The sequence below is a fragment of the Chrysochloris asiatica genome, unplaced genomic scaffold (genome assembly GCF_000296735.1).
Source record: "Chrysochloris asiatica unplaced genomic scaffold, ChrAsi1.0 scaffold00157, whole genome shotgun sequence".
Taxonomy (NCBI): Eukaryota; Metazoa; Chordata; class Mammalia; order Afrosoricida; family Chrysochloridae; genus Chrysochloris; species Chrysochloris asiatica.
In genome coordinates, this window is record NW_006408675.1 from 5780049 (window position 1) to 5793515 (window position 13467).

Here is a 13467-nt window from a genome sequence, read left to right on the forward strand (position 1 = left end):
CCTTAAGTGTTTGCTGCATACAGTGGCCTCAGATTTTTATTCTAAACAGTACACTACAATCCAGTGCAGTTTATAGTAAATGGACTCAAGAGCAATAGACCAGGGCGGAAGGAAGGCTCTGTGCATCTGCTTTAAACTCATGATGACTGACATATTCATTGTTGTTGTTGCTGTGGCTAAGCGACATCAAGTTGGTTCTGACTCATAGCAATCTTGAACAGGATTGTGGAGGAACGACTGGTGGGTTTGAACCACCAACCGTGTGGTTAGCAGTCCAGTGCTTATCCTACAGTGTCACACCAGGACTCCGACTAGCAAATATATTTTGATACAGAGATGTAATAATCATAGCACTTTTTAATAGCATGATGAACCAGCAGCTGCATTAGGAATGGAGTCTTCCTTCTCCTCCCAATAGATAACACTGTCTTTTCAAAGGCTGTGGGGCTCAGTGGGGAAGAGCTTTATTGCCTTGTTTTGTTTTTATTTAATCCTTGGTTGTTGTTGTTAAGTGTTGTCAAGCCCTATTTACATTTCTGTGGTGGTTGTTGTTAAGTGTCATCAAGCCCTATTTACATTTCTGAGGAGTGGCTGGTGAGTTTGAACTACCAACCTTGTGGTTCAAACTGACCTTGGAATCCAGTGATTATTCTACAGCACCACACCAGAAGTCTAATCCTTAATTAGACCCCAAGAAATTATAGTGTGTGCTGAACTTGGTTCCCTGATCCTGCACATAACTAAATACACCTTCAATTACTAAAGACTCCAATGACAAGGGAGTAGTCTCTGACCAAAACAGTTTTCCTTAAGAACTGAAATATATACTGAAAACCAAGTAATTTTCCATATGTGTATCACAGGTTATAAAGAGTACTGAGAAATCAGTTTTGTATTCAGGATTTTTTTTTTTTTAAAGAAACTTCTAGAAGTAATAGTTCACCAGGTTGTTTCCTTTAGAAAGGAGCCATTGAGACCTACTGTGTAGCAAAAAGCACAGGCTCCATGTGGATATATACTACTCTATTCATAAAGTTGATAAGATAATAATATAGGGAGAAAGAAAGGGTGTTTGGGGTGCTGTCATCAATAAACAAACAAACAAACCAGTTCTACAGGCAAATAAATTGCTCAAAAGATACAAGAGAAAAAAGGCCCAAAGGATGGTCCCAAAGAGTCCCATCGGTAATATTCTATCAACTGACTATAAAGCTGACTGCTTTGCACTGACAAAAAGCTGCTGAAACAGCAAGCTAAGGGATAAAAACTAACTCTCTTGTTAATCAGAAGTCAATCCAGTGGGTCTAGAATGATGAGTTCTAAACAAGGAGAAAGGTTATGGTGGGTAACCCAGCCCTGCTGCCCAACAGGACAGCAGGCACAATTCCAAGATGAAGAGCAGAGGACATTTAATAGGCCACTGTCAACTGACCTGAAGCTACCACGCTAACCAAAGCGAAGGAGCTAATCCACCTGAAGGCTTGAATGTCAGGCTCGGAACTGGAAACTCAATTTGGGAGCAAATTGGAATCAGATGTGATGGTAATAAAGTGAGTGAAATGAATGTGCTGTGGCCAAGACCTTCTGAACAGTAGCTGCAGACTGAGCAAGGAGTGGTACTGTCCTAATGTATGGGTCCCACTTGCTGATAAATCTGCACTGATCAGAGGCAAATGAATAGCATCTAGGCATTTCACTGCCAGAGCCCCTGTGGTACTTTGTGTGTGTGTCCTCATTCTATTCTGCTAATGTCAAGAGAAGGTCACTAACACATAGTGGTCAGATAAGACATGTAATATGAGTCTGGATCATAAAGCAAGGCTTGTGCTTAATATACGAGGAATATGTGTTAAAAATACAGTGTGTCAAACAGAAATCAGAGAAGGGAAGAAGGGGTGGGGGGGTGGGGAGGCAAGAAACATCATCTGAACTAAGCAATACATGAATTCTTAATTATTGCAGGACTAAAGAAATTCATAAAAAGATACTTAGGGATTAAAATCTGAAAATATGTTTTCAGTCATACTGATTATTCAGGAACTTCAAATATTTTTGGAGTTATTGTCTATCTTTATTTGCTTGATATTCTCATATCCTCTGCCCCTTTATAAAGTCACTAACAATCAAATGTTTATACTGAAAATCAATATTAAATGATAACTATTTATTTGAAGAACCCTGTTTTCTTGAGATTCCTTTATAAGACTGAAGGTATCCAAGGGTCACTCAAACCCAGGAAGGGAATTCATGCAGAGTATGAGGATGAGGGGTGGGGGGCGGACATGGCCCTTAGCTAAGCTTTGGCCTCATGAGGAGATGTTTCATGTTTCATTCATGAAGAAAGCAGAGAAAACTGCAGTGATGTTTATGTATAAGCAATTTCCACAGTGGTAATCTTAATGTATTTACAGTACTTGATAAGTATTTAACCATATATGGTGGTTGTGATGATGTGTCGTGGAGTCGGTTCCAACTCATAGTAACCCTGTATAGGGTTTCTGAGGCTGTAAACCTTTACAGGAGCAGAAAGCCTCACCTTTCTCCCATGAAGCTGCTCGTAGATTTGAACTGATGACCTTGCAGGTAGCAGTCAAACTCATAACATACTCTGCTTCCAGAGCTCCTTTTAGAAACTGTTGTTAAATGCTGTCAAGTCACTTCTGACTCAGTGACCCTGTATAGGACTTTCAAGGAGCCTTGTCGGTTCAATTCGCCTTCTAGTGGAGATCCTACATCACACACCATGACTCCCCTTTTTAACAGTATACAGACACAAAACCGGATGGCTACACATGACACATTTATTTAAATCATCTCTGGACCATTCTCTTTCTGATGGGCAAATTATCATTGTAAAAGAGAAAGATGTGCAGAAGAACTCCCAATAATATCTGTAGTGATTCGGGATTTCAAATTCTCAGTGACTCCTAACATTCTGGAGCCACGGAGGCTGGATGAATCCCTGGAGCTATTGTTTTGTGTGAATCTTTAAATCTTAAACCGAAAATATCCCCTGAGGTTTGCTTAAAACCAAACAAGAGTTTAACTAGTGAAAAGATGTCTGCTTTGGCCAATGTGCTCTGTTAAGGACTATGTGTACTCTATGTGGGATCAGATTGACAATGGCAACTCAAAAGATTAAATAGAAAGCTTAGTCCTGAGTTCTGTTACAGGGGAGGAGCAGCAAAGAAACAAGTCTGAGAATGGCTGCAAAACCTGAAGAATGTAAATGATGTCACTGATTTATACAAGGAGAATCTTGATTTGGTGTATAGTTCATTGTGTGTATTCCCAACAAGAAAATAAATAAAATTACATATGGTGGTGGTGGTGGTTATGTGCCATGGAATTGGAACCAATTCACAGCGACCTTGTACAGGGTTTCCAAGGGTGTAAATCTTTATGGGAGCAGAAAGCCTCATCTTTCTCCCAAGGAACAGCTGGTAGTTTCGAAGTACCAACCTTAAGGTTCGCAGCCCAATTTGTAACCACTATGCTACCAGAGCTCCTTAAAATTACATATACACACTAATATACATATACATATATATATACATATATATATATATATATACATATATATGGAGAAGGATGACGTGTTCTCTGTGTAAAATAGGGTCACTATGAGTTGGTGACTTGACAGCTCTTAACAACAACAATATATGGAGTCCTGGTGTGTACTGTCGGAAGAAGCACTGGACTGCAAGGTCAGTTTGAATTGCAAGGATGGCAGTTCAAACTCACCAGTTACTCTTTTGAAACCCTATATAGGATCGCTATGAGTTGGAACCAACTCAACAGCACTTAACAACAACATGTTGTTGTTGTTGATGTGTGCCGTAGAGTCGGTTCCGACTCATAGCGACCCTGTACAGGGTTTCCGAGGCTGTAAATCTTTACGGGAGCCGAACACCTCATCTTTCTCCCACGGAACAGCTGGTAGTTTTGAACTGCTGAGCTTGCAGCTCGCAGCCCAATTCGTAACCACTATGCTACCAGAACAACAACATATATACATATAAATCATAGAATCATGGTTTGGCACTGTAGGAAAAGCACTGGACCGCTAAACTCAATGTCTGGATTTCAAACCCACCAACCAGATACTCCTTCAAAACCCTCTACAGGGTTGCTATGATTCAGAACTGACTCAATGGCACTTAACAACAACAACAAGGTAATAAAAGAATGTGGTAAGGACCAGTCATATAGTGAGAAGAAGTCAGATTTGAGAATTGTTTTTACAAAATTTTATACATTTTGAGATCTCCTTTCTAAAAGGAAGGGAGGCTAGAGGGGGGCAATACTTAAGAAGGGGGAGGGGAATGGAAGAACAAGGCAGATGGAAAAACAATTACGCAGGTTTGCATAGACTAAGTGGGACAGAAGTAAATAATGATGTATGCACAACCTTGGAACAACAGGGATCAGTGACATAGGGATTGAGACATGGTTGGAATGGGCAAAAGGAGGGAAATAATGTTAAGATGCTTGGCTGTCTTTTGAATCTTGGTTTCCCTGGCATACCATTAAAAAATAGACACTTGAGGGGGAAAGAAAGGAATAGCCAGAAATATCACCATACAAAGCTTGTAAGTCTGTCTTCAGCCTATAACTGATTGGAATACCTAAAATGGGGCTACACTGTGCCCAGTGAAGGAGGCTTCCTGCGGAGCCTCTAAATTACATAAGACCATAGGTGGAATCCTGAACAGCAATCCAGAATCTTCTGAGGTGGGAAATTTCCATTTGAAAGAACAAGTAGACTAGCTTGGAGCGGCTATAAGAACAGAAGATACTTCTTGAAAAAAAGACCAACAGGATAAATACAAAACAATAACGGCAGTCTGACAGATTACTACAAGAACAACCAAGTTGCTAGCCCAGGAGACATCAAGACAAGTGGTTGGGTATCCTCAGAGCAAACCCTCTTCCAAAACTAAGACTCAATGGGAATACGCGAGGAGACATGCGCTCTGTATGATGACCACATTTGTCACCAATAAGGTGAAGTGAGGGAAAAACAGCAATGAAGCTGCAAGATAAGCCCTACAATGTTCAATAGACCCCTGTGAACCTGGGTGGAGACCTGGTTGGCCAGCAGTGTGGCAAGACCTAGGGACTCTTGGGCCCAGAGTCAGTGGCATAGCCACAGAGGACTAGAGTAGAGAGTGAAGCGTCCAGCTGATAAGAAGAGAGGGCATATGCACAAGAACACCCACACTTGCAAAAAAAGAATAATCTGATACAATTTGATGAACTTGACCTACACATATGGATGCAGTAGCTCAAAAGAGGGAACAAATCTTTACAGCGAGGATCATTCCCACCCCCTCCATACACAGAGTAGTCAGGGATGGGGAACTTGAACATTGGCTACCCAAAATAGGGGAGCTACAAAGGCAAGAAATGACTGGCTTACAAGCTTTCAAGAGGGAGCCTATATCCAGAGAGCACAGAGGAAGGTAGAATCTCCACTGAGTAGCATCCAATCTGTCTGGGTGGGGCTGATGAAAGGAGATGGGGATAGGTCCCTTGTGGTACAATAGTGAGTAACTGTTATCAGGACTAATTGTGAGGGTTGGAAATGTAAAGGTAGACAATTTGTAGCAAAAGGAGGGGAGTGGTTGACTGTGCAGTCCAGTAGCAGATGTCCCTGGGACCATCAAGGGGGAAGAGAGGAGTGTGGGATCCTACCCAGAGAAGCAGTGATGCCAGAGATGGAGGCAGAGACAAGGACATGGAGAGATAGAGTGGCTGGGGACTCTAGACCCAGAGAGGGAGAGGGGCTGTGTGCTGACGACCAGGGGGCAGGCTTGTAGGGTATACCCTTTGGCTGGTTGATGATGCATGAAGGGGACTGTAACCATGGCAATGAAATGATATACTATAGGATGAATGTAAAGCTAATGTCCTCCCATGTAAACTATCATATAATTCACAATAAAATAAAAAAAAAAAAAAAAAAAGAGGAAGGGGATTTGGAAGTTGGATAACCTGCTTGCCCTACTTTTAAAAAAAAACTCTATGGACCTGAGTTCAAGGAGATTTCGTTTTTCGAGAAGGACAGGGGTTAAAACAACAACAGTTTTTTGGCAATGTTAGCCTATGTGGTGCTGTTGGATAAGCACTCTGACTACAAAGTCAGTGTGCTAAACTCACCAGCAGCTCCTCAGAAACTCCATACAGGGTTGCTATGAGTTGGAACCGATTTGACAGTACTTCACAACAACAACAGTCGAAATTCCCAGTTTACATATCCCAATATGAGGTTGGACATATGAGTCTGGGTCCAGGAAGAGAGGTCAGAGCTGGAGAAAGACTCTGAGTCATCAGTTTATAATCCAGATGCTGCTGAGATGTTTCTAATGGCAAGTCATGTACGTTACTGTAGGACTGTGCTCCCTGTGGTTTTCAATGGTTGATTTTTCAAAAGTAGCTAACCAGGCCTTTCTTATGAAATGCCTCTGCGATGACTTGAATCTCCAACCTTTGGTTAGAAGCTGAGGGCATTACGGTTTGCACCCTCCGGAGACCAATAGCACACAGATGATATGTAAACTATGGGACTGATGAAATGAAAAAGGGAGGTCTACACAGGGACAGAAGTACAGCAGGATTCAGGCTCAGAGACACTTCAACACTTAGGGTCTGGAAGTGAAAGCACAACCCCACATATTTTAAACAATGTGCAACAGTACACACAACAGACACTGAATGCCGTTAACAAACAAAAATGATCTACGGGGGGCACAGGATACTTGGGCATCCAGGATCACAAAACAGGCTTCAAGGAATTAAATCTAAGCGCAAAAAGCTCAGGGAAACAGTCCAGTTAGGAGACCTCTAGAGCTGAATTCCCAACTCCAGGAAGGATCTCTAGCGGTCCCCACACCTTTATGTTGTCACTTCTGGCTAGTTCCATTCCCTAACTGCTTAATCACATCCATGGCTCAGCCTCTGCTACCCAGAGAGCAGGAAATGGGGCTGTTGGACTTCTTTCATAAACAAGGAGAAAGGTGAAGTTTACCTGCCAAGACACATTTTAGGAGTTCCTCTCAAAAAGGAAAGGGATTTAGAAGTTGGGTAACCTGCTTACCCTACTCTTAAAAAAAAAAAAAAAGCTCTAGTTCTTGTGCCAGCTGTCCCTTAAGGCACCTCCCAGGACAACTGACACAAGTGCCACACGACAGAGAACCAAAGAAAGCCCTACCACAAGAAGCCAATGTATGACATGGGATGCCCAGCTGCCAACACTAAGATTGGCAACCGCCACATACACACAGTATGTTAGAGGAGGTAACAAGAAGTACTAGGTCTAAGGCTGGACGTGGGAAACTTCTCCTGGGACTCTGAGTCTTGTACTTGCAAACCAAAAATCATTGATGTTGTGTACAACACATCCAAACATGAGCTGGTCCACACCAACACCCTGGTAAAGCACCACATCATGCTTGTTGACAGTACACTGTACCGGCAGTGGTATGGGTCCCACTATGCAGGTCCTCTGGGACGCAAGAAGGGAGCCAAACTGACTCCTGAAGAAGAAGAGATATTAAACAAAAAGTGATCAAAGAAAATTCAGGGAAAAAAAAATGTGATGAAATGGAAAAGCATGTGAACATCAAGCAGTCTCCTGGAAGAGCAGTTTCAACAGGACAAGCTCCTTGCGTGCATTACCGTCTGTGTGCAGAGCAAGGAGCTGGAGTTCTACCTGAGGTAAATGAATTACAGAAAAGGCAAATAAAGCCGCCTCCCTCCCTACCTCCCACTGAGCACATGAAGAAAGAAAGAAAGAAAAGAAAGAAAAGAAAGAAAGAAAGAAAGAAAAAGCCCCAGCAACAAGCAGCTGACAATGCCCAGCACACAACCATTAGGTATAGAATGTATGGACTTCCCCAGTTTCATCATTTCTCAATTAGCCATTGGTGGCCTCTCCCCATTACTGAGGGTTGCTTCAAGTGCTCTGCACTGACAGACAAACCATTCATTTATGAAGAGAGTTCAAAGGGCACTTAGTGAGAGTCTGAATGTATGAAGCAGTATACCGGGCGCTGTCAGAGACATACAAGGAAGAAGCAACATGAAACACATTGAAAATCTGGCTGGGGAAACACACATACATGCACTCACTCTCACTCACTCACTCACACACACACACATTACCACCAGGTGCAAGATTATACCATGTAACTTGAATGTGTAAATGCTAACAGGAGACAGAGAATAAAGGGGTGAGAATATTTCTGCTCAGGAAGTGGTTCTGAACCCATTCTATACATTAACATCAACCAGGGAGCTTTTGAAAACACCAATGCCTGATCCCCACCCCTAGAGAGGTACAAAGCAAGTTGTTTGTATGCACTGTTAATCAGAGGTTAGTACTTCAAGTTTCCTTAAGGAAGGCATACAACCACCACCACTACCACCAAGAGCTATTGGTATGGCACTGTAAGATAAACACTGAACAGTTAATGACAAGGTCAGTAGTTCAAATCCACCAGTAACAACTCTTGCCCTCTATACAGGATTGCTATGAGTCAGAATCAACTCCATGGCACTTAACAACAACTGTTAGTCTACATACACTGTTTGCCTTTATGTTTTTCTTTATGGCTTTCTTTCTTTAGGTGGTTATTACAGGTGAGAAATTTCAGGGTTTTTGTTATTTCCTTTGCAAATGGCAAATGTTGTAGCACAAAGAAAAATAAATCAGAAAACCTCACCGGTGTCAAGTTAATTCTGACTTATAGTGACCTATAGGACAGAAGAGAGCTGACCTATAGGTTACCAAGGCTGTAAATCTTTACAGAAACAGACTACTACAACTTTCTCCCAAAAAGCAGTCAATGAATTCGAACCACTGACAGTCTGCATCACAGCCAAATGCTCAACCACTGAACCACCAGAGTTTCTTGCAAGGCAAGGAAGGATATCCAAAATGGAATTGTCCCTATCCAAGAAAGTATAAAATAAGTTAGGGGTATAGTTCTCGCGAATTGGGTCTCCTACAGAAATGCTTACAGCCCTGTTTTTCTGGCCTCATATTCTGAATAAACTTGTGATGGCACAAAAAAAGGACTGAAAAAGTCACACCAGAGAATCAGATCTTACATGAAGGCTTGGTTCTGAATAGGAACATAAGACAATTCAAACAACCTGTATTTGAACTGTTGACCTTGTGATTAGTAGCCCAACTCATAACCAACTATGCTACCAGGGCTAGTAAATCCTAAAAACCGTTTACAACATCTGTCTACCATTCGGTAACAGCTTTCTGCCCAAAAAGCTATGAAGCAGAAGACAGATCTCTACAGAGAAGCCTGAGAATTCAAACTGCTCAGCCTCTAAAAAACCAGTAAAATCCCAAGTAGGGAATATGCAGTGGGATATGAGTTCTCAAAAGCCTTGCTTCTTGTAGGTTTTACTTCATTCTATTTAATATATAGTAACTACAGTATAATAAACAATATATTTTGATATAATAGTAAAGTTAAATAAAATAAACCATTAACAGTACATTCAAAAAGCCTGGTGTTTTATTTTTCTGTAAAGTGTATTGTTTAGAACCACATCTCTACTTGCTTTGAAAACAAAAGAAAATAACTACCTTCTTCCTTTCTTTCCAAGTTGATGTTTTCTTTGTAAACCAAATGAAGAGCTAGCATCACCAAGTCTTTGGCATTGGTCTCATAAGCCCTTTCATAAATAGACAACATTTCTGAGTCACATGATGTGTGACAGCTTTTATGGAGCCCTGGGAATGCAATGATTCACATCTTGGCTGCTAACCAAAAGATAGGTAGTTCAAAACCAGTGGAGGCTCCACAGGGAGAAAAGATCTGGCAATCTGCTCTCATAGAGATTGGTGGTCTGACTCACAGCAACCCTGTGTAGGGTTTCCGAGGCAGTAACTGGAGCAGAAAGCTTCATCTTTCTCCCTAGGAGCTGGTAGATTCAAATTGTTAATCTTGTGATTAATAAATAGCCCAACTCATAACCAACTATACTACCAGGGCTAGAAAATCCTATGGATGACTTCTATTCTGTAGTACAGCATCGTTACGGGTTGGAACCAATTTGATGACACAAAACAATATCATTTTAGTCTTGTAAAACTTTATCCTAAGCAGAGTCTATGAGCTTCCAAACATAAACAACTAGCTGCCGGCAGGATACTCAATTCATCCTAGGGAAACTCCAGAGGAGACTGGCAACTATAATATTGTCACAAAGCCATGAGATGTTGGAATCAAAATTTAAACTTTGATCATTCAATCCTAGTTCTTTTTGTTTTCCTTCTGCCCTATTGCAAAAAATGGAGAAGGAATGTAAATTAATACGGGGGTTGGGATGAATTGACAATGAAAAGAGAGAGAAGCGTCTCTTCTAAACATGAAAAAAGTGTATGAATGTACACAAGGACTTTTGAAATATGAGAGTGGAAAAGTAGTTCCTGGGAAAGTTCTATTAGCTTTTCATTCCATTTTCACACAAACTTTTTGAAGCCCCCTTGTATAGTAAAGTAAAACTGTAAATTCCCTAGGATTTCTGTAATTTAGTTAATGCAGAAGACAAAATCATTTGCCAAGAGTGAGGGCAAGGGACACATTTGGAAAGTGAAGTAAGTAAAATGGGACACCTTTATTCAGACACACATTTTTCAGCCATTATATATATGACAGGTGCTATGCCAGGCAACAGGAACAAAGAACTTCATTTACTGTCCAGAATAGTTTGGAAAGTTCTGGAATAAATGTCTTTTCAAAGTATGTAAGAACATAACAGGAGGCGTCAGTTTTCTTTAAGGAAATAAGCATAGTTCCTCAGCCAGCAGAGTTCCCCATTATTCCTGATAACTAAATGTTGTGAAACTGACATTACCTTTAGCCTCAAAGCTAAACTCTAAATGAAGCTAATAACAATGCCCATTGCTTTAGCCAAAGTGATTGGTTCAGGACGACATGTAACCCAGCCTATACAAATGAAAAACAAAATAATGTTTCCTTAAGGTTCCTGGGAAAGAACTACCTTTCATGAATAAGATAAGACCTTGAGGTTAGCAGCCCGACTTGTAAACACTATGTACTAACAGAGCTCGAATGTTCTTAACAACAAAAAATGTCACCTGGGAAAAACACACATCTTTACATTAAGTTATCCTACTAGCGTAGTGGTTACGAATTGGGCTGCAAACCTTAAGGCCAGCAGTTCGAAACTACCAGCTGCTCCGTGGGAGAAAGATGAGGCGTTCTGCTCCCGTAAAGATTTACAGCCTCGGAAACCCTGTACAGGGTCGCTATGGGTCGGAACCGACTCGACGGCACTTAGCAACAACAACAACAACTATGAAAACGGAGTTCTGGTGTGATGCTGTAGGTTAGTGCACTGGATTACAAAGTCATTTGAATCACAAGGTTGGTGGTAAAGGCTCACCAGTCACTCCTTGGGAACCCTATACAGGGTCACTATGGGTGGGGATCAACTCAAGGGCATTCAACAACAACAACTATGAAATGGAGTCCTGGTGTGGCACTGTGAGTTAGTGTACCAGACTGCAAAGTCATTTGAATCACAAGGTCTGTGGTTCAAGCTCACTAGTCACTCCTTGGAAACCCTATACCGAGTCGAGTCGTTATGGGTGGGGAGGAACTTGAAGGCACTCAACAACAACAACTATGAAAATGTAGTACTGGTATGGCACTGTGAGTTAGTGCACTGGACTGCAAAGTTGTTTGAGTCCTGGTGTGGCACTGTGAGTTAGTGTACCAGACTGCAAAGTCATTTGAATCACAAGGTCTGTGGTTCAAGCTCACCAGTCACGCCTTGAAAACCCTATACAGGATTGCTAAGGGTGTGAATTGACTCAACAGCACTTAACAACAACAACAACTATGAAAATAGGAGCCCTGGTGTAGTGCTACGGGTTAATATGCTGGACTGCAAAGTCATTTGAACTGCAAGTTCAGTGGTTCAAGCTCACCAGCCGCTCCTCAGAAACCCTGTACAGGGTCGAAGAGCAAAGATGTCAGCTTGAAGACTAAGGTATACCTGACTCAAGCCATCATATTTTCAATAACCTGGGCAGTGACTAAGGAAGACCAGAAAAGAATTGATGCTTTTGAGTTATGGTGATAGAGGAGAATATTGAAAAGTGCTGTGTGCTACCAAAAGAACCAAGTGATCTGTGTTGGAAGAAGTGAAGCCAGAATGCTTCTTGGAGGCCAAGATGGCCAAACTTTGGCTCTCATTGTTGTTGTTGTTAGCTGCCATCGAGTCAGTACCGACTCATAGCAACCTTATGCACAGCAAGACGAAACACTGCCCAATCCTGGGCCAACCTCACTATTGTTGCCACATTGTGTCCATAATTCAGACATATTGTCAGGAGCGACCAGTCACTGGAGAAGGATATCATATTTGGTAAGGTGGAGGATCAGAGAAGAAGAGGAAGATCACCAACGAGATGGATTGGCAAAGTGGCAGCATCAATGGGCTCAAGTGTGGCAACAATAGTGACGTTGGCCCAGGATAGGATAGTGTTTTGTTCTGCTGTACATAACTTCACTATGTGTCGATACTGACTCGATTAACAACAACAACATAGGTTGGAACTGACTTAATGGCATTTAAAAAAAACACCAACAACAGCAAAGAGGAAGCATATAACTCAGGAAGGCAATAATAGTTACAGGAGAAGGACATAATACTTGGTAAAATAGAGTGTAAGCAAAAAAGTGGAAGGTCCCCAAACAAGGTTTGGCACAGTGGCAGCAGCAATGGGCTCAAGCTGAATAATGATTGTAAGGATGGCACAGGCCTAGGTAGCGTATTGTTCTGTTGTGCACAAGGTCACTATGAGTAGCAACTAACTTGACGGCACCTAAGAACAACAAGGCGCCAGACGGCAGCAGCAATAGGCTCAAGTATAACAACAATTGTGAGGACGGCGCAGGGCTTGGCAGTGTTTCATTTTATTGTGCATGATGTCACTATGAGTCAGAGTTGAATCAATGGCACCTAACAACAACAAGCTCCAGAACTGAGACTATCAACCTCTGTGCCTTACACTACCCAGTTTGTACTTCAAGATGGCAGTCGCAAGTAACTAACACATTCTCTAAGCCAGTTTAACCAGCATCTTATGTTACCTGCAACTCAAAAGTCTCTGGGAGACATAATACTTCATCCTAGTCTTTTCTTGTTAAGGACTTCATTCTTTTTGGATCAACTATCAACACTCACGGAAGCAGTAGTCAAGAAATCAAATGACATATTGCTTTAAGGATATCTGCTACAGAAGACCTTTTTAAAGTATTGAAGAGAAAAGATGTCAGCTTGAGGACAAAGGTGCGCCTGACCCAAACCATGTTGTTGTTGTTGCTGTTGTCAGGTGCCATCGAGTCAGAACCGACTCATAGCGACCCCATGCACAGCAGAACGAAACGATGTCCGATCCTGGGCCAA

At 41.7% G+C, this 13467-nt stretch overlaps 1 protein-coding gene and 1 pseudogene across 1 annotated transcript in view; one reads left to right on the forward strand and one right to left on the reverse strand.

Moving 5' to 3' along the window:
- LOC102825530 overlaps positions 1-7723 on the forward strand; it is a 12778-nt pseudogene extending 5055 nt beyond the window's left edge.
- MAST4 (microtubule associated serine/threonine kinase family member 4) overlaps positions 1-13467 on the reverse strand; it is an 880190-nt gene that overhangs the window by 385480 nt on the left and 481243 nt on the right. The window lies entirely within an intron of this gene.